Here is a 21,141-nt window from a genome sequence, read left to right on the forward strand (position 1 = left end):
AGCTGGCGAGTGTCAGCCGACCCTGCACCCTAGCTACCCTGGTGCTTTTCTGACCGGAAGAGGCTTGTGGCCCTATGTAGGCCGGATTTCCCATTATTCATATTTTTGAAGGACTTCTCTGGAATTACAATACTATGGTTACTTAAGATCCCCTCCCCGTCCTCTCTCCCTCTGTTCTCCACCTTTAGTATTTTGGTTATAAGATGCTACTTTTAATATAAACAGTACTTTTAAATTTTAATTTCAAAAATTTTATTTGTTGCACTATGGAAGATCTGTAATATAGTCCATCTCTCCAGAGAGCATTTTCCTTTTCCTGGTATGGTGGTAATAAGTACTGGCTACCAAGACCTATTCCATATACAAGGTGAAAAAGGGCTATATTGCCATCTTAATAAAGCTTAATTAGGCTTTGCTTTGTTCTTCTGTCCAAGGGATTGTTAATCCTGATGGATTTTGAACTGCAATCCTAATTCTATGATACCCCTAAGAGAGCAGAAAATTTTGTTTCATTTACTAGATTTTGATTTAACTTTTGATGTCCTGTTATATAAGGATTCAGAACTCAACTCTGTCCTGGGAGTGTTTCCTAGTTTCATTTCTGTGCCTGTGATAACATACCTGGATGATAAGCACCTTAGGAGAGAGACGGTTTATTCAGCTCACAATTGTAGATTACATCATTGCAGGGAAATCAATGCAGGAATCTGAGCAGCTAGTTACATCCCCAGTCAAGGGCAGGGAGAGAACACATACATGTATGTATACTTGCTCAATTCACTGTTTGTACTCATACACAGTTCAGGGCAGAGCCTATGAAGTGATGCTGCTCACAATAGGCTGGGTTTTCCCACATCAATTAGTATTTGTAATGAAGACAGTAACCCACAGAAATGCTCACAAGCCAACCTGAGGTAGAAAGTCCCTCATTGAGACTCTTCTGGGAGGTTCTAGAGTGAGGAAGTTCACAACCAAAACTAAGCATCACAGAGAAAAGCAGGGAGGTCTCTGGGAGAGCTACTACTTTTGTCTCTCAGCCCCATATAACTGTCAATGGTTGTACTGGTTTCTTTGATCTTCTACCCATAGCAAACTATAACTCTACTTTTCTTCTGGATACTGTGTGGGTTCCTTCCTCTCCAAAGTCTTAGCCTTTCCATTCACCTCTCACTTATCAAATCTCTGATGATTTTTATAGGACATAGTTTGTATTGTTACCTTGATTTTCTAGGTTGGTTTGTTTGTTTCTATAGAGGCACTGTTTTATTGCAAACCAACCACCCTAACCAAAGTTAAATGGATAAAATAAAAACATTAAATCTAAAGTATCATTTCAAAACCATTCTCAACTTGAGCAAATCTTTGTGTGAACATCTATTTATAAGATAATAAAAAGTTATTACATTCACATGTTTCAGTTTCATAAAACCTAGGAACAATTAGAATGAAATTTTTGCACAAGTCTTAAATATCACAAATGATCACTGATACCAGATCCAGTTAACAGGCTTCCTGCCTTCAGATCAGAAACTATAAAAGATTCCATGAAAAAAGAAGTTACCACTGTAAAACTCCTATTTTTGTTTTTTCAAACTAGCTGCATGCGTTCTTACCACCAATTTAACACTCTGTAATGAATTAGTCTTTTGTGAGTTGATTATTATCGGCTCCAGCTATCTGAAAAATAGCACCAAATGGGTAAGTAAATACAATCTATTACAAGCAGTGACCAGAGTCATCACATTTTCTCTAGAATCCTCATTAGACTCATAGCACTGATTTTGATTGTGCGTGATATTAGGTTCCAGCTCTTAAGCTTAACCCAATAGCTCAGAAAAGAGTTTTAGGACACCACTAAAAGACCAAGAATAGAAATTATGAACCTAGCAGGAAAGTAATTTCACTACAAAGAAATAGGGAATATTTTCAATAAAATGCTAGAGCAAAATTCCCCACATCTAGGGAAAGACATGATAATACAGGTAGCATAAGAGGCATAAAGAACACAAAATAAGCAAGACCAAAAAAAGAAACTCTTTTCTTCATATTATAGTTAAACACTAAAATTACAGAAAAAAAGGGTGCTGTGAGCTGTAAGAGAGAGGGGTAATTTACATATAATTCCATGCCAATCAGAATAAGGGCTGATTATTCATGAGGAAATTTAAAGTCCAGAATGGTTTGGAAAAGTGTATTAAAATTTTGAAAGCCCACCCTTACCAGCCCAGACTATTATACCCAACAAAACTACCTTTCACATCTGAAGGAGCAAAACAACAACAACAACAACAACAACAACAACAACAAATTATATAAAAGCATTTTAGTTAGGGTTTTACTACTGCAAACATGCACCGTGACCAAGGCAGCTCCTATAAGAACATTTCATTGGAGCTGGCTTACAGGTTCAGAGGTTCAGTCCATTACCATCAAGGTGGGAGCATGGCAGCATCCAGACAGGCATGGTGCAGGCAGAGCTGAGAGGTCTACACCTTCATCTGAAGACTGCTAGCAAAATACTGACTTCTAGGGATCTGGGACAAGGGTATTAAAAAAGCGTACACCCACAGTGACACACCTACTCCACACCTTCTAATAGTACCACTCCCTAGCCCAAGCATACACAACCCATCACAAAAAGGAAGCTAAAGGAATTTATGATTAGTAAGCAATATATACAGAAGCTACTTCAGGAATACCTCAGACTTAAAACAAACATATTTGATTTTTCAAAGGGCTAAATAAATGTCACTATGACACTTAAAGGCAGAATTGTAAAACCTCTTATATGAGAAAGTTTACATGAAATAATATATAAATATATAAAAATTTATATAATATTGGGCTTTCCTTAATGAAGTAGCATGTTCTCAAGAAATTTATTTTTATTTTTCAAGCACTGTATTTTTAATAAGATATTTTCCTTATTTACATTTCAAATCTTATCCCCTTTCCTCATTTCCCCTCAGAAAACTCACCTATCCCCCCCTCCCCATGCTCACTAACCCACCCACTGCCACTTCCCGGTTCTGGCATCCGCCTACACTGGGGCATAGAGCCTTCACAGGACCAAGGGCCACTGCTCTCATTGATGACCCACAAGGCCATCCTCTGCTGCATATGCAGCTAGAGCCATGGGTCCCTCCATGTGTACTCTTTGGTTGGTGGTTTAGTACCTGGGAGCTCTGGGGGTACTGGTTGGTTCATATTGTTGTTCCTTCTATGGAGCTGCAAGCCCCTTCAGTTCCTTGGGTATTTTCTTTAGCTCTTCCATTGGGGACCTTGTGCTCAGTCCAATGGATGTCTGTGAACCTACACTTCTGTATTTGTCAGGCACAGGCCGAACCTCTCAGGAAACAGCTATATCAGAGTCCTGTCAGCATTCACTTGTTGGCATCCATAATAGTGTCTGGGTTTGGTAACTCTATATGGGATGGATCCTCAGGTGAGACAGTCTTGGATGGCTGTTCCTTCAGTATCTGTTCCACACTTTGTCTCTGTATCTCCTGCCATGCATATTTGATCCCTCGTCTAAGAAGTACTGAAGTATACTTTGGTATTCCTTCTTGAGCATGTGGTCTGTGAATTGTATCTTGGGTATTCTGAACTTCTGGGCTAATATCCACTTATTAGTGAGTATGTGTGTTCTTTTGTGATTGGGATACCTCACTCAGGATGATATTTTCTAGTTCCATTCATTTGCCTAAGAATTTTATGAATTCATTGTGTTTAGTAGCTGTGTAGCACTCCATTGTATAAATGTATCACATTTTCTGTATCCAGTCCTCTGTTGAGGGACATCTGGGTTCTTTCCAGCTTCTATAAGTCTGATATGAACATAGTGGAGCAAGTGTCATAATTACATGTTGGAGCATCTTCTGGGTATATGCCCAGAAGTGGTATAGTTGGGTCCTCAGGAAGTACTATATGCAATTTTCTGAGGAACTGCCAAACTGATTTCCAGAGTGGTTGTACCAGCTTGCAATCCCACCTGCAGTGCTGGAGTGTTCCTTTTTCCACATCCTTGCCAGCATCTGCTGTCACCTGAGTTTTTGATCTTAGCCATTCTGACTGGTGTGAGGAGGAATCTCAGGTTGTTTTGATTTGCATTTTCCTGATAACTAAGGATGTTGAACATTTTTTTAGGTGCTTCTCAGCCATTTGGTATTCCTCAGTTTAGAATTCTTTGTTTAGTTCTGTACCCCATTTTAATAGGACCACCCCCCTCTGGAGTATACCTTATTGAGTTCTTTGTATATATTGGATACTAGCTCTCTATCAGATGTAGGATTGGTAAAGATTTTTTCCAATCTGTTGGTTGCTGTTTTGTCCTATTGACAGTGTCCGTTGACTTACAGAATCTTTGCAATTTTATGAGGTTCTATTTGTCAATTCTTGATCTTAGAGCATAACTCTAAGATCTGTTCTTAGAGTTATTGTTGTTCTGTTCAGGAAAATTTCTCATGTGCCCATGTGCTTGAGGCTCTTCCCCACTTTCTTTTCTATTAGTTTCAGTGTATCTGGTTTTATGTGGAGGTCCTTAATCTACTTGGACTTGAGCTTTGTGCAAGAAGATAAGAATGGATAGATTTTCATTCTTCTACATGCTAAATGCCAGTTGAACCTGAGTCATTTGATGAAAATGCTGTCCTTTTCCCACTAGATGGTTTTGATTCCTTTGTTAAAGATCAAGTGACCATAGGTGTGTGAGTTCATTTCTGGGACTTCAATTCTATTCCACTGATTTACTTGCCTGTCACTCTACCAATACTACGCAGTTTTTATTACAATTGTTCTGTAGTACAGCTTGAGTTCAGGGATGATGATTCCCCTAGAAGTTCTTTTATTGTTGAGAATAGTTTTCAATATCCTAGGTTTTTTGTTATTCCAGATGAATTTTAAAATTGCTCTTTCTTACCCTATGAAGAATTGATTTGGAATTTTGACTGGGCTTACATTGAATCTGTAGATTGCTTTCAGAGAGATAGCCATTTTTACTATATTAATGCTACCAATCCATGAGCATGGAAAATCTTTCCATCTTCTGAGATCTTCAATTTCTTTCTTCAGAGGCTTGAAGATCTTGCCATAGAGATCTTTCACTTGCATAGCTAGAGTCACACCAAGGTATTTTATATTATTTGTGCCTATTGTGAAAGGTGTTGCTTTCCTAATTTCTTTCTTATCCTGCTTATCCTTTGAGTAGAGGAAGGCCATTTATTTGTTTGTGTTAATTTTATATCCAATCACTTTACTGAAATTGTTTATCAGGTTTACGAGTTCTCTGGTGAAACTTTTTGGGCCACTTAATTATACTATCATATCATCTGAAAATAGTGATAATTTGACTTATTCCTTTACAATTTATATCCCTTTGACCTTCATTTGTTGTCTAATTGCTCTGGCTTTGACTTTGAGTACCAATTTGAATAGGTAGGGAGAGAGTGGACATTGTATAGTTCCTGATTTTAGTGGGAATTCTTCAAGTTTCTCTACAGTTAGTTTGATGTTGGCTGCTGGTTTGCTGTAGATTGCTTTTATCATGTTTAGGTATGGGCCTTGAATTCCTGATCTTTCAAAGACTTTTATCATGAAGGGGTGTTGGATTTTGTCAAATGCTTCCTCAGCATCTAATGAGATGATCGTGTGTTTTTTTTCCTTTGAGTTTGTTTATATAGTGGATTAAGTTGATGGATTTCCGTATAATGACCATCCCTGCATACCTGGGATGAAGCCTACTTTATCATGATAAGTGATCATTTTGAGATGTTCTTGGATTCAGTTTGCAAGAATTTTATTGAGTAATTTTGCATCGATATTTATAAGGTAAATTGGTCTGAAGTTCTCTTTCTTTGTTGGGTCTTTGTGTGGTTTAGTTATCAGAGTAATTGTGGCTACTAAGAATGAATTGGTTAGTGTTCTTTCTGTTTCTATTTTGTGGAATTATTTGAAGAGTATTGGTATTAGGACTTCTTTGAAGGTCTGATAGAACTCTGAATTAAACCCATATGGTTGTGACCATATGGGTTTTTTTTGGTTGGGAGACTATAATAATTGCTTCCATTTCTTTAGGGGTTATGGAACGGTTTAGATCATTTATCTGATCCTAGTTTAACTTTGGTACCTGGTATCTGTCTAGAAAATTGTCCATTCACTCAGATTTTCCAGTTTTGTTGACTATTGGCTTTTGTAATAGGATTTGATGATTTTTTGAATTTCTTCAGTTTCCTTTCTTAGGTTTCCCTTTTCATTTCTGATTTTGTTGCTTTGGATACTGTCTCTGTACCCTCTGGTTAGCTTGGCTAAGGGTTTATCTATCTTGTTGATTTTCTAAATGTACCACGTCTTGGTTTGGTTGATTCTTTGTATAGTTCTTTTTGTTTCTACTTGGTTGATTTCAGCACTGAGTTTGATTATTTCCAGCCTCCTCTCCACTTGGGTCTATATGCTCCTTTTTCTTCTAGAGCTTTCAGTTGTGCTGTCAAGCTGCTAGTGCATGCTCTCTCCAGTTTCTTTTTGGAGACACTCAGAGCTATGAGTTTTCCTCTTAGCACTGCTTTAATTGTGTCCCATAATGGGTATGTTGTGGCTTCATTTCCATTAAATTCTAAAATGTCTTTAATATCTTTCTTTATTTCTTCCTTGAGCAAGTTATTATTGAGTAGAGTGTTGTTTCCACATTTATGTGGTCCTTCTATTATTTTTTGTTGTTATTGAATAGCAGCTTTATTCTGTGATGATCTGATAGGATGCATGGGATTATTTCAATCTTCTTTTATTTGTTGAGGCCTGTTTTGTGACCAATTATACTGTCAATTTTGGAGAAGGTACCATGAGATACTGAGAAGGTATATTCTTTTGTTTTAGGATGAAATGTTCTATAGATATCTGTTAAATCCATTTGGTTAATCACTGCTGTTAGTTTCACTGTGTCTCTGTTTAGTTTCTGTTTCCATGTTCTGTCCATTGATAAGAGTGGCATGTTGAAATCTCCCAGTATTATTATATGAGGTGTAATGTGTTCTTTTAGCTTTAGTAAAGTTTCTTTTATGAATTTGGGTTCACTTTCATTTGGAGCATAGATGTTCAAAATTGAGAGTTCATCTTGGTAGATTTTACCTTTGATGTGTGTCCCTCCACATCTTTTTTGATAACTTTAGGTTGAAAACCGATTTTATTTGATATTAGAATTGTTATTCCAGCTTGTTTTTTGGGACCATTTGCTTGGGAAATTATTTTCCAGCTCTTTACTCTGAGGTAGCGTCTGTCTTTGTCACTGTGGTGGGTTTCCTGTATGCCGCAAAATTTTGGGTCTTGTTTAAGTACCCAGTCCATTACTCTATGTCTATTTTATTGGGAACTAAGTCCATTAATATTAAGAGAAATTAAGGAAAAGTGATTGTTGCTTCCTGTTATTTTTACTGTTATAGTGGAATTATATTTATGTGACTATCTTTTTGGTTTGTTAAAAGAAGATCATTTTCTTGCTATTACTAGGGTGTAGTTTCCCTCCTTATGTTGGAGTTTTCCCTTTTTTTATCCTTTGAAGTGCAGGATTTGTGTAAAGATATTGTATAAATTTGTTTTTGTCAAGGAATACAGTGGTTTCTCCATCTATGGTAATTGAGAGTTTTGTTGGGTATAGTAGCCTGGGCTGGCATTTGTGTTCTCTTAGGGTCTGTATGACATCTGCCCAGGATATTCTGGTTTTCATAATCTCTGGTGAGAAGTCTGATGTAATTCTGATAGCTCTGCCTTTATATGCTACTTGACCGTTTACCTTACTGTTTTTAATATTCTTTCTTTGTTTTGTGTATTTTGTGTTTTGAGTATTATGTGACAGGAGGAATTTCTTTTCTGGTCTAATATATTTGGAGTTCTGTAGACTTCTTGTATGTTCATGGGCATCTCTTTCTGTTTTTAATATTCTTTCTTTGTTTTTTGTATTTTGTGTTTTGATTATTATGTGACAGGAGGAATTTCTTTTCTGGTCTAATATATTTGGAGTTCTGTAGGCTTCTTGTATGTTCATGAGCATCTCTTTCTTCTTTAGGTTAGGGAAGTTTTTTCATATAATTTTGTTGAAGATATTTACTGGCCCTTTAAGTTGGGAATTTTCACTCTCTTCTATACATATTATCCTTAGATTTGGTCTTGTCATTTTGTCCTGGATTTCCTGGATGTTTAGGAGCTTTTTGCATTTTGCATTTTGCATTTTCTTTGACTGTTGTGTCAATGTTTTCTATGGTATCTTCTGGACCTGAGGTTCTCTCTTTTGTCTCTTGTATTCTGTTGGTGATGCTTGTATCTATGACTCCAGATGTCTTTCCTCGGTTTTCTAGCTCTAGAGTTGTTTCATCTTGTGATTTCTTTATCATTTCTACTTTCATTTTAGATCCTGGATGGTTTTGTTCAATTCCTGCACCTGTTTTGTTGTGTTTTTCTGTAATTCTTTAAGAGATTTTTGTGTTTTCTTTTTAAGGGCTTCTACCTGTTTACCTGTGGTCTCCTGTATTTCTTTAAGGGAGTTATTCATGTCATTCTTAAAATCCTCTATCAGCATCATGAGATGTGATTTTAAATCCAAATCTGTTTTTCCAGTGTGTTGGGGTATCTAGACCTTGTTGTGGGAGAACTGGTTTCTGATGATGCCATGTAGCCTTGGTTTCTATTGGTAAGGTTCTTGTACTTGACTTTCACCATGTGGTCATACGTAGTCTTGTTGTTCTTGCTGTCTCTGGCTTGAGATTGTCTCTCCTGTGGCCCTGTAAGGCCTGTGTCAGCATTCCTGAGTGCCCAGCTCTCCCCTGGCAAGACCCTTACACAGAGGACTGCAGAACAGCCCCGGCTACTGGATGCAGTTGGTGTCTGGAAGGATCCTGACTCAGCTGCCCCATTGCTCCTGCACCCTGTGAGCTCCTAGCTGAGGCACTGTACTTTTAATGTTTTATATGGATGCATATAAACTCATATATTCTAAATTTTTCTTCTTGGAGACATGAATTAACTGAGATGCTACTTATTTATTTCATTGCAGTGACTGCATGAAGGCCAAGAACAGCCAGCATCGTTCTGAACAAAAAGAATCCTGCTGAAGATATCACCATTACTCAATTTACAGTCAGTACAGATTCATAGCAGTAAAACCAAGATGGCACTAGCACTGAGCAAAGTTGTAAGCTAATGGAATAGAATAAAGGATCTGTGTACAAGTCTATGCAATTACAGCCACCTCATTTTGTCATAGATTCCATAAACAAACAAACAAACAAACAAACAAACAAACAAACAACAGAGAAAAGATACTCTATTAAACAGAGGTTTGCTGGGGAAATTGGATGTCAACATGTAGATGAATGAAACAAGATTTTTATCTTCCAGCCCACACAAAACTCAACTCCAAATGGACCTAGGACTTCAATATAAAGATAAAACCAGAAGAGAAAAGGAAAAAAATAATCAAATATCTGTATCCTGGGCTAATTTGTGTAGGGCTTTTACCTCCACATGTAGTTAATTATTTTCTACAACTATAGAAAAGGCCATACGTGGATGTGCACTGTTTGTCTTTCAAGGATTTCTGAATCTGTGTTCCATTTAAAGCCCTTTCTGCTTTTTTAGCATCAAGGTGATGTTCTCCTGGATGTGAATGTTGTAGATGATGACTGTCTTGTTCTCTTGAAGGCATTGTTCCTTTCTGCTGAGAGATAAGACACACTGTGCACATTTTTGCAGGGAGCTGGTCAGAGGAGAAATAGAATGTTCTCAATATCCTGTTCCTCAAATAACTTGGTGATGTAAATGAGTGACTCAGAGGTAGACAGGAAAGGAGATAATATGTAATTTAAAGAATAGCCATGTAGATCCACCTCCAGGCTCCACTCTTCAATGGTCTCATTTTAAAACAGAAAGAGAGAGAGAGAGAGAGAGAGAGAGAGAGAGAGAGAGAGAGAGAGAGAGAGNAGAGAGAGAGAGAGAGAGAGAGAGAGAGTTGCCATCACTAATTAATGTAGTTTATTTTCCCCTAGGGAAAATATGATGCTATTGACTTTTTTCATTTGTTTTGTCTTATTTATGGTTTCCCTTCATGTATCCGAGCCTCCCTTAAAGCAGTGCTGGTGACAGACTTTGCAAGAGTCACAGGGACCCCTGATTCCTGATATGTCATCTCTAATCTCTCCCTTTTGAGTGAAGCATGATCTTTTGACCTTCCTTTAGACAATCAAACATGATAGAGGTTGTGGTTGTCATTTTCACGGTTGTGACATGTTGCATGTGATGGAGGTTTTTGTTTTGTTCAGAAATTCTCTCCTTTCCTGTTTTTGATGGACCAGCTGCTTCATGGTGACTTATCCCGTAGCTAATCTTATCCTGAAAGAATCTGACGCTCTGAATACAACTGCTTGCAGAGAACTAAGTCCAACCACCACCTCCTCAGTGACCATGGAAGTGGATCTCCCTTGGTCTTCAGATGAGACCTAAGCCTGTCTTGTCCTTTCTATGAAGTCCAATGAGACAAGGGGGATTTTTCTGGTTAGTTTTATAGATGCAATTTTACTTATAGTTTTGGTGACTGTATATGGTGTTAGGAATTGATCTCCAGGTCTCTCTAGGCAAATGGTTTATTATTGAGCTATATCGAAGCCCCTAGTGTTTATCTTTAAATGCCTACTTGCCACAGCATAGAATCACTTGGAAAGAGAACATGCATGCATGAGGGATTGCTTAGTTTGGGTTGGGGCACAGCATGATTGAGGGGAGTTTTCTTGCTTATTAACTGAGACAGTATAGAAAACCCAAACCAAGTGTGGGCAGCACCATTTCATGGCCTGGGTCCCAACTGTATGAGAAAACAAAGCTAGCTAAGAGTGGATAACAATGAAGCCTGGGTGATTTCATCTCTCTCTCTCTCTCTCTCTCTCTCTCTCTCTCTCTCTCTCTGTTATAGACTATCACTGTGGCATTACTAGTTGCATGAGTTCCTTCCTTCACTTCCCTGAAATGATGAAGTGTGCCATAGTTGGCTTCAGCTGTCAACTTGACAAATCTAGAAACAACTTGAGAATTGCCTAAATCAGATTGGCCTGTGATCATCTACCTATGGGACATTTTCTTAATTCCTAGTTGATATGTATGGCCTAGTATACTGATGACTCTTCGGTAGTTGGGCCTGGGCTATATCACATAGAGCTGAACTAGCCAGGAAAAGCAAGGCAGCCAGCAGCCTCTCAGTGGTCTCTGCTTCAAGTTTCTGCACTGAGCTCTTCTTGCCTTGCATTCCCCAAATGATGGTCTGTGATCATCCTGCAAGATGCAATCAACCCTACCCTCTCTTCCCCAGTTGTTGTTTTTCATGGTGCTGTCACAGCAACAGAAAGCAAACCAGAACAGACTGTGACATAGAATTATAACCCAAACAAATCCTCTTTGTTGCTTTTTGTCAGGATATTTAATCGTAACAATAGACAAGGAACAAGGACAGAGGCCATGTAGGAGAGAGAGAGAAAAACAAATGAAAAATACAGAACAAAGTAACCATCATTTGATGTCAACATGTACCTAGTCAGCTGAAGCCAGAGTTGAAAAACAGATGCAACAGCAGGCCCAGAAGCTCACAGAACTATGCAGAGGCTCATTCATGCCCATCCTTTAATGTGCCACTTCAACCTCCTGGGAAGATCTCTTAAATCGGCCAGGCAATCAGGAGGTAGAATAATTGATTGAGCTTGATGTCATGCTTTGTGAGCGTCCCTTCTGGTGGGTTCTGGGGGGACTTTAGGAAAGCAATTACAAAGAGAGGTCATCCATTGACTGTCTGAGCTTCCTTTCTTCTCAGTCAGTGCTCTGAGAAGTGTGGGGAAGCCTCAGCCAAGAACTACTCATTACACAGTGGGCTCTGCCTGCTCATTGGACAGCTCAGCAGTTTTCACACTTTATGGTGCAGCCTGGTCCTTCTTTCTGTGACTAGGGCTTTTAAGGGATCAGCTAGAAGTAGTTGATCTGCCTTTGAAGGGACAAGACCTTTCTTTGGCCATGGCTCCCTTAGACATGAAATATGCGGCACCCCCTTTTCTCTTATACCTTCTCTTTAGTAATTATTCTCTTCTCTTCCTTTTGTCCTATTTTACTCTATCCTATGCATATTTACTGAGCATCTCTGTACTACATACCAGGCTCTGTTCTAGGCAGCTAGGCATCTGAGAACAAATCAAGATAAGGCCAAACATTATAAAAAATGAACCCTGACTTTACAAAACTTACTTTTTAATTAAATATCTTGACAGTCAACACAATCAATGACTTTAACAAATAGAAAAGCAAGAGCTATAGAAAATGCAGGGTTTGGGGTCCTATGTAGTATTCAGATACACCTCTCTGCAAAGAAGGCAAAGAACAAACAGTTAATAAAGGGGAGAATGTTATGGATGTGCTTTTCTGGATGTGACATTTTTGAGGTCACCAAACACAGTGTGTTCAGTGTGTTTGAGAAACAGAAAAAAAGACCTCATGCTAGGAACACAGAGAGATGATAAGTGACAAAGTTGGAGAGAGGAGAGAGGAGACAGAAGATCTTGCAGGTGATTTGGGTTTTGTTAGGACAGAACTAGTCAGGAAGGGGGACTAGACACTGACTCATGTTCTTAAAGGATGGCTCACAGCAGGAAGTACCCATCAATACTGAATGCCCCTTGTGATGTGTAGTTTGTTTCTGAGTCTGAAGCCTGATGTGCTGTCTCAGAGAGTGAGGCTGCAGGCAGATGAGTCTGTCCTCTGTCACTGTTAAAGTTTTATTCTCTTGATGGCAGACATCCTCAGGCCCTGGCAACATTTGAAATGCTAAAGGTGGTTGCTTCTCAGTACACTCTACACCACCTTCACTGCTGGGCTTTGAAGGTAAAATGGTCCCAAGGAAGCTCATCTACTTTATACCTGGTCCCTGGGTGCCAGTGCTGTTTTGGAAGGTTATGGCTCCTGTTGGAAGAATAGCCTTGTTGGAGGAAGTGAGTCTTTGAGAGTGGATCTTGAGAGTTCATAGTTCACCCCACTGTCTGCCCTTTACCCGCTTCCTGACTGCACGTGGAATATAAGTTGCCACTTGGCTATGCTGATGTGAATTTCCTTCCATCACTGACTATGTCCTTTCCTGAACCATAAACCTAGAAAAAACCCTTGCTCCTGAAAGATGCATCTTGTCAAGTATTTGGTCACAGCAGCTAGAATATAACTGATGGGCTCACCTTGTTTGTGTATAGACTTTATTTGCCTTTCTATTGTCCCCTCAACCCCAGCTCCAACAGAGCCCCCATAGCTCTTTCACTCCCCCAAATCCTTTATGCTAGAATCCCCTGGCCCCAGAAAAGCACATCCCATGGCTCAGGTCCCATCTTCAAACATCTGATGTCATAAGCCAGAATGATGTCACATCCATATGACATCACATATGTCAGCCACTCTTCTCAGGCTGCATTCCTACATGTCCAAATCCAACTGTATTACAGACCTCTGCTTTCTCCATCTTTCTCCACTGTGTCCTGGTTATGGTGCTACCCATTGCAGATAAGACATGAGAAAAAAAAAACCAGATGCATAGTCATGCCAATCAAAGTCTTATGGACTATATTAATTATCTTTGTCTGAGTGATAAATGGCATTTTACACACAGCATTTTAACAAAAATTAGTATTTCAGAGTTTTGTTTCTCAGTTTTCCTATCTAAGACCTTGTGAAGGAATTGCATACCCATGAATTACACAGCAGCTCTAACTGTGTTGAATTAAAAAAACTGCCATATTCAGGGATCCATCCCATAATCAGCTTCCAAACGCTGACACCATTGCATACACTAGCAAGATTTTGCTGAAAGGACCCAGATATAGCTGTCTCTTGCTGTCTCTTGTCTCTGTCTCTTGTCAATGCCGGGGCCTAGCAAACACAGAAGTGGATGCTCACAGTCAGCTATTGGATGGATCACAGGGCCCCCAATGGAGGAGCTAGAGAAAGTACCCAAGGAGCTAAAGGAATCTGCAACCCTATAGGTGGAACAACATTATGAACTAACCAGTACCCCAGAGCTCTTGACTCTAGCTTCATATGTATCAAAAGATGGCCTAGTAGGCCATCACTGGAAAGAGAGACCCATTGGACTTGCAAACTTTATATGCCCCAGTACAGGGCAATGCCAGGGCCAAAATGTGGGAGTTGGTGGGTAAGGGAGTGGGGGGGGGTGTATTGGGGACTTTTTGGATAGCATTGGAAATGTAAATGAGGAAAATACCTAATAAAAAATTAATTAAAAAATTGTTATATTTGACAAGAAAATGGGATTAATTCTCTTTTTCTGTCCATTGGTAAGGATAAATATATTTTGAAATGCATTTTCTCAGAAAGAATTATTAATTGACATTTCTTTTAAATTTTATTTTAATTATTTTTAATGGTTTCATATATGTGTATAATACATTCTCTAATTTTTCCAGTCTCCTTTATCTCCCTCTAATGTTTAGTATACTCATTAGACAAGTTCATGTCTTTTTTAAACCTTGAATTTTTATTATTGATTTAGCATAGACACAAAAAATTGGAATAATAAAAACATTGGGTCCATCCGATGTAAAATATAAAACTCTAAATCTGTTGGACTGAAAGCAATGCAGAGGCTGGTCCACAGCCATTGGTTTTGTTTTATTTGATTGTTGAGGTTGTAGGGTCAGTGACCAAGAGCTTCTAAAACTGAATACATAAGCTCTTAAGGATCTTCAACTGTCAGTTCATAGGCTGGCATCTTTCATCTGTCCCTGAAGTTTTCCTTTAATAACCAATGGCTTCTGAGAGAAGCATTTACTATGTAATCAATTCTATTCTTAACAGTTGGACTTATAGGAAAAGGATGGTGAGCAAAGTAACTTGTTTTTAGGTGAATTGTAATAAGTTTGGATGAAACAAAGTCACTAGAATATTTTTATCTTCCAAGATGAGATAGTAAGTGACAAACTATAAATGTTGTATTTGGAATGGCACACTGAGAAGACAACAGTTACATACACTTCCCATCCCAACTTTACTGAAGTATCAATCATTTCAAAGAAATTGGGGCTTCCAGTACTATTTAGTATGAAGGTACATCTCTAGTCACATTCTATCTTATCTCTCTGGAAGGTAGAATAATGACCCCTAGAGATATTCAAATCCTAACCATGGAAACTGAAAGGTATTAGTGTATGTGTCAAAGGGAGTTTCTAGGTACAACTGAGTTTTAACTCCTTTCAATGGAGAGATTCCTTCGAATTGCCCAGTTCTACATAGTTACTTGTAAGTCTTTAAACTCAGAAAGCTTTTCTGGTTGAAATCAGAGATTTCTTGAAGACAGAAGTGAGTGAAGAGCCAATGAACAGCCCTTAATTCTCTTTCCTGTTGTGGTGATAAAATACTTAGACAAAAGCAACTTGAGGTAGAAAAGGTTTACTCTCGCTCACAGTTCAAAGGTGGCATCATCAGGATAGGGAAGTCAAGGCAGCAGGGTCTGAAGCAGTTGGGTCTACTGCTTCCACAACCAGGAAGCAGAGGGTAATGAATGCTGCTCAGTGCATTACTGCCATTAACACTATCTTGTATGCTAGTCAGAGGATGGAATCACCCATATAGTGTGCAAGCACAGTGCGTGCGTGTGTGTGTGTCTGTCTAACTCAATTAATGCAAACAAGATAACCCCTTACCAACATTCTCAGAGCCTAATCTAACCTAGACAGTCTCTAACAAGTATATCTAGTGAATTTAGGTCCTAAGAAGACAATATTGGCCATGGTATCTTCTAAGCTGGAAGAGACCTCTGGAGAATACATAAAGCATAACAGGCAAGAGTCTGTAGACATCTTGATCCTGGCCTGGTGAGGCTATGGTTGTACTTCTGATTTTCAGAACAGAAAGGCAATACACTGACTACTTTGAAGCTACTAAGTTTATAGTTAGGAGTTACAGCAGCAACAGAAAATGAATGAAACCTTTAATGAGAAGCAGTGTCTAAGTGGTGTCTAGCATAACCCTATAAACCACAGTGTGTTGTGCATAAATTATTTCATGAATTTTGAGAAGTATGGATCACATGTCTGTTTCAACAAAACAGAAATACTTCCAATTTGAGATTTGTGACATTGTTTGATCTGAGCACAAGCCAGACAAGTATAGAAAATGAAATCTATGTTTTCCCCTGGTTTATTTCTTGACTTAGTTGCATCTGAATTTTGTTTGGATGAATGAAAACATGTCTACACTTACATAAGACATATTCCTGTTGCCAGGTAAATTGTATTGTCATTTCGTGGTCTGGGTAATCCTTTCACTGGGGGACGATGGGGGTCAGCAAGACATGGGACAGTTTGGCTGAGCTGTTTAAATACTGTGTTGCACTCCCTGGTGAGTCATTCTCAGCCGGACTATTAAAGAAAAGAAGTAAAAATTATAACGGGGACTCTTTCTACAAGGAGTGAGTCCAGCTCTGATGAGCAGACCTGCAATACAGCCAGCATGTCCGTAGGGGAAGAGTCCACTGCCGATAAAAGCAAGCAGGGTTGTTCCTGCTGAGAAAATTGCAGTATAGAGAACCAAGCCAAGATTCACCGGTTATTTCTCAGTGGCCACAGAACATTGGAAGAAAAGGATAATGTGTTATTACCTCAATGAGAGCCTCTTAGGGGTTCTTGCCAATTTTCCTTTCAATTTTTTCTCCTTCAAAAATGACAGGTAATAGGCCACAGTTTCATAAAATTAGACCAAGGCAATCAGGAGCTCTTGGTGGTCCTCTCCCTTCCTTAATGTTTTTCTCATTTCTTATTTTTTTAATATTACATTTATTCATGTGTGTGTTGTATGTGTATGTGCATGGTAGCGGTGGTGATGGTGTGTGTGTGTGTGTGTGTGTGTGTATGTGTGTGTGTGTGTGTGTGTACACGAATGCACAAGTCAAACCATGTATGGGGGCAGGTTGTAGATTTGTTTGTTTACTTCTACCATGCAGGCCCTTGGAACTGAATTCAGGTCATTAAGATTTTAATAGAAAGAGCTCTTACCTATTGATCCATCTCACTGGCTCATTTTTTCTAACTTAATATAATTTGTCATTTGGCTATTAGTAAGGGAGTATATATCCACAGTGGGTATGGACAGAAGAGATATCTGAAATTACTGACTTAAATAAAAGCAATAGCATGGATTATCAGAGGAGTGTTTTCCTGCTGTTTTTAATGGCCATATGGCAATATTTATTTTATGCACTCACACATTAGTCCATGTTATGTTTAGTGTATTAGTATATTTGTTATTGCTATACTGAAATACAAGACTTGAGTCTTTCATAAGGAAAGTATGTTTAGCTAATAATTGGAAGATGAGATTCTGAACATGAAGGCTCTGGTAAGGTCCCTTGACACATTATCTCATATAGATAGCACCATGACTAGAGTGCCCTGGGGACAGAGATGTGAGGGCGAGGCAGAAATAAAAGTGAGATTTAAGTTTGGCATCCCAAGAAAATTATGCTAACACTTCAGTGGGCAGTGATCTAAGGACCTCTTGCTATGCTCCATCTCTTAAAGTTTTTGCCACCTCTTAACACTTGAACCCGGAAGACACAGTCATTCAGAATAGAAACCATGATAGTGTCACTAAAAAAAATTAGAAAGTGTACCTCAATAGACGTACATATAAGTTGCTTCTCTGGGTTTCATCCCTAAGGTAAACAGGCTATAAAACATACTTCTTATGAGTGTGTTATTTTGGTTGTTTGTTTTTTAAGTTTAGTTTAGTTTAATTTTTTTTTTTTTTGTCAAGACAATCTCACTGTGTAGCTCTGGCTGTCCTGTAGAACTCACAGAGATCTACCTGCCTCTGCCTCCTGAATGCTGGAGTTAGAGGCATGTACTTATTGTTGTAAAGCCAAAGTGATGATTAGTTGAAATGTCAGCATGTCACAATCTGTAATCACCTGTGAAGAAAGTTGCAATGAAAGATTGTCGAAATCAGGTTAGGTTGATATGTCTATGGAAGATTGCTGTAATATGTGAAGATGCAGCTTAAAGTGGGCAATACCATTTCCTGAATCTGGGTCTTGGCTTGGGTAAGGATGGAGAAAGGGACCTGGGTGCATTGTCTCTCTGCTCTTGCCTGTGAGTGTGATGTGACTGGCAGCTTCAAGACCCACAGTGATAGGCTATAACCTGGAACTGTGAGATAGAATAAACCCTTCTTCCTTAACTGACCTTTGTCAGAGTAGTTTATCACCGCAATAGCTAAGAATCTGGTACAGCCACCTTTGCCAACCAAGGTAGCAAATGCCTCTAGTCCTAACACTTTGAAAGTGAAAGCAAGAGCATTTATGAGTTCATGGCCAGTCTGTCATGCATAGTGAGGACTTAATTCATAAACCCATAATGATAGGGGCAGAGCATGCCCAGAATACACCCACCTTGATACCAAGAAGCATGGGCAAGGCCAAAAATACCTAGAGGTCCAGGAACCACTAAGATGAGCAAGTAAGTGGTGGGGAAATGGGAGAGAAGGAGAAGCAGAATAGTGTGTGCACAATGAAGAGAGGCAGAACAGGAATCATGAGGGTACTGTGTTGCCATCTGAGACCATGTTTAGGTCCTGGCCCACACTGCTGCTAAGGACCATGTGTGGGTCCATGACCCTGCAGCAGTGGGGTTCTGTGTCAATGTTCATGACCCATGTTACTACTAAAGACCAAGAGGAAGCTCGTGGTCTGGGCTGCCACCTGGGACCATTTTGATGTTCCAGGGCTGTTTGGAGCTGGTCCTGTACCTGACTGTGCTTTCTGGTATAGAGGCTGGAGAGCTGGACCCAAGGGCATAAGCATGGGAGAGCTGGCTCTGCCTACCACCTTAGCAAGGTAGGAGAGGTGTCCTTGCCTTTTGCTGGGGCAGTGCTAACAAACTGGCCCCAATGGTATGAGTGTGAGAAAGCTGGTGGGCTGATCAAGTCAACTACCACCCAGGCCCAGCTCCAGGTCTTTGAGCTGTCCCATCCCCAACATCTACTTCATCTATGAACTGATGGAGTGTGTGAAGGGGCCTGTCCTGCAGACACAAACATCTAGGATCTCTACGACTCAGAAAAACAACAGGATATCTTAAAGGAGTCCAGGTGAGTATCCAGGATTGATAGAGTAGCAGAAGCCAGAGGCCTCAAACCAGACTCTTTGCAATAAACATTTGTAAGTAAAGAGTTTGCATAAAAGGGTATACTGTGGGACACACCATGACACACTGCTGCTTCCACAGCATGAATTTTAAATTTTTTAATTTTATTTTTTGTGTTTTTTTGGTAGGGAGGTTGAAAGGTAAGATGATAGATATGGAGAGACTAGGAGATGAGTGGGATTGGGGTGCGTGATGTGAAATTCACAAAGAATAAAGAAAAAGTTTTTTAAAAACATAGTGATAATTCTAGTTATGATGTAATTTTCGTATCTGTTGTACTGTAGGCAAAAAACCTTACTTCTTATCAAATCAACACATTCCATAAACTTTAGATATTTATAATTGAAATATGGCTATGGGGTACTCATAAGACCTTCAAATAAAGAGCATAGATGGACATTCACCCCTTATTCCTCCATCTGCAATAGAAGGTGGGAGCAGAGTAGTGTATTTATCACAGGTGTGATGCCAATAAAGGTGAAGTTAAGTATGGTGTTCATCTCAATAACATTTCACTACTCTCTCACATACTCTGTTTCTCATACCAAACTCATTAGCGGCATCTTTGACTTCTTTTTCTGATATTCCATAGCTACTCAGTCAACCAATACTATTGGATATTCCCTCAAAGAAGATACTGAACCCACCATGTATCACTGTCTTATCCAGTGTCCCCTTTCAGAAGGTCTCCAGTTTCCATTTTCCTCATGTCATTCACATGGAAGCCCAAAAGACTCTTAAAATGTGAGCTATGCCATGCCATGCTTCTTTGAATATCTGCAGCAGATTCCCATTTTTGTCTTTATAGTCTTATACTTTATGTCCTTTTTCTTGTACTTATCACTACTTAACAATATATACACTCATATATACACATCTATGTATCTATCACTTTCTATCTACCATCTATCTATCTATCTATCTATCTATCTATCTATCTATCTATCTATCATCTATTTTATCAATCTATCATCTATCTCTTTACCTATTTATCATCTATTGTCTATCTTTCTTTTCTTCTTCCTTCCTTCCTTCCTTTCTCTCTTTCTTTCTTTCTTTCTTTCTTTCTTTCTTTCTTTCTTTCTTTCTTTCTTTCTTTCTTTCTTCCTTTCTTTCTTTCTTTCTTATCTGATAGAATGTTAGGTTTCTCAAGAATAAGAAATCCATCTATTTTGTAAGGTTAATCTGCTTTAATATAAGAGGAACTGGAAAATAAAGTATATTCAAGACATTGTATTTCTATACCATTTCCCAGGACGGTGCAAAGCACTGAAGCCGCACCAGGGTGGAGCCACAAAGATCAGGAAGCCTTGGTCTGGAAAATCTCCACATCCTTCTAACCTAACATTTATTTTTGAGAATCTGTGAAGTACACCTTGCTTAGCTGATGTGATTAAATTGGATCAAACCATGTAAAAAGCTGCCGAGTCTTAGGCAATTATTGTACTGCAAGGGATTTACTTTATTGATCCAGATTTATTACATTGAAAATGGAAGAGCTGGGCTTTTGTCAATCATATAAAATGGCAAAGTGAAGTCCAAACCGGAGCTCGAGATTGCTTCAAGTACAAGAGAAAGTCATCTACAGCAAAAATGAAATAATTTTAAAGTGACTTTTGTTTTTGTGAGCTGTCAGAAGTCTGTTTAAAAAAAAAACAATTTTCCCTAGCTATGAAAGAATAGTAATTTTATTCTCAACAAATATGCACTTACAATGAAATGCAATGTCTTGCGTATAGCTACTTACAAATGTGTTTATTAACGTGGACTAATGTTATATAAGCCTAATATTAAAAAAAACTTGTTTTAAACTTAAAAAGCACATTTGTGTTGCTTTTTGGGTATTATCGAACACCTGTTAGTCTGTATATACTTTCTGAATTTTAGTAATATTGTAAAATCTAAAGCCTTTTCACCTCACCCCAATCCT

The 21,141-nt window shown here is 38.8% G+C and overlaps 2 long non-coding RNA genes across 2 annotated transcripts in view; one reads left to right on the plus strand and one right to left on the minus strand.

Annotated features, from left to right (window-relative positions):
* The window catches only part of LOC115029874, a 54,848-nt gene extending 45,655 nt beyond the window's left edge, over nt 1-9,193 (plus strand). Inside the window, exon 3 of the long non-coding RNA XR_003835463.1 lies at nt 9,038-9,193. This is a non-coding gene — a long non-coding RNA (uncharacterized LOC115029874). The remainder of the gene's footprint in view (nt 1-9,037) is intronic.
* LOC110304318 overlaps nt 1-21,141 on the minus strand; it is a 362,919-nt gene that overhangs the window by 205,269 nt on the left and 136,509 nt on the right. The window lies entirely within an intron of this gene.

This window comes from Mus caroli, chromosome 1, assembly GCF_900094665.2.
Source record: "Mus caroli chromosome 1, CAROLI_EIJ_v1.1, whole genome shotgun sequence".
Taxonomy (NCBI): Eukaryota; Metazoa; Chordata; class Mammalia; order Rodentia; family Muridae; genus Mus; species Mus caroli.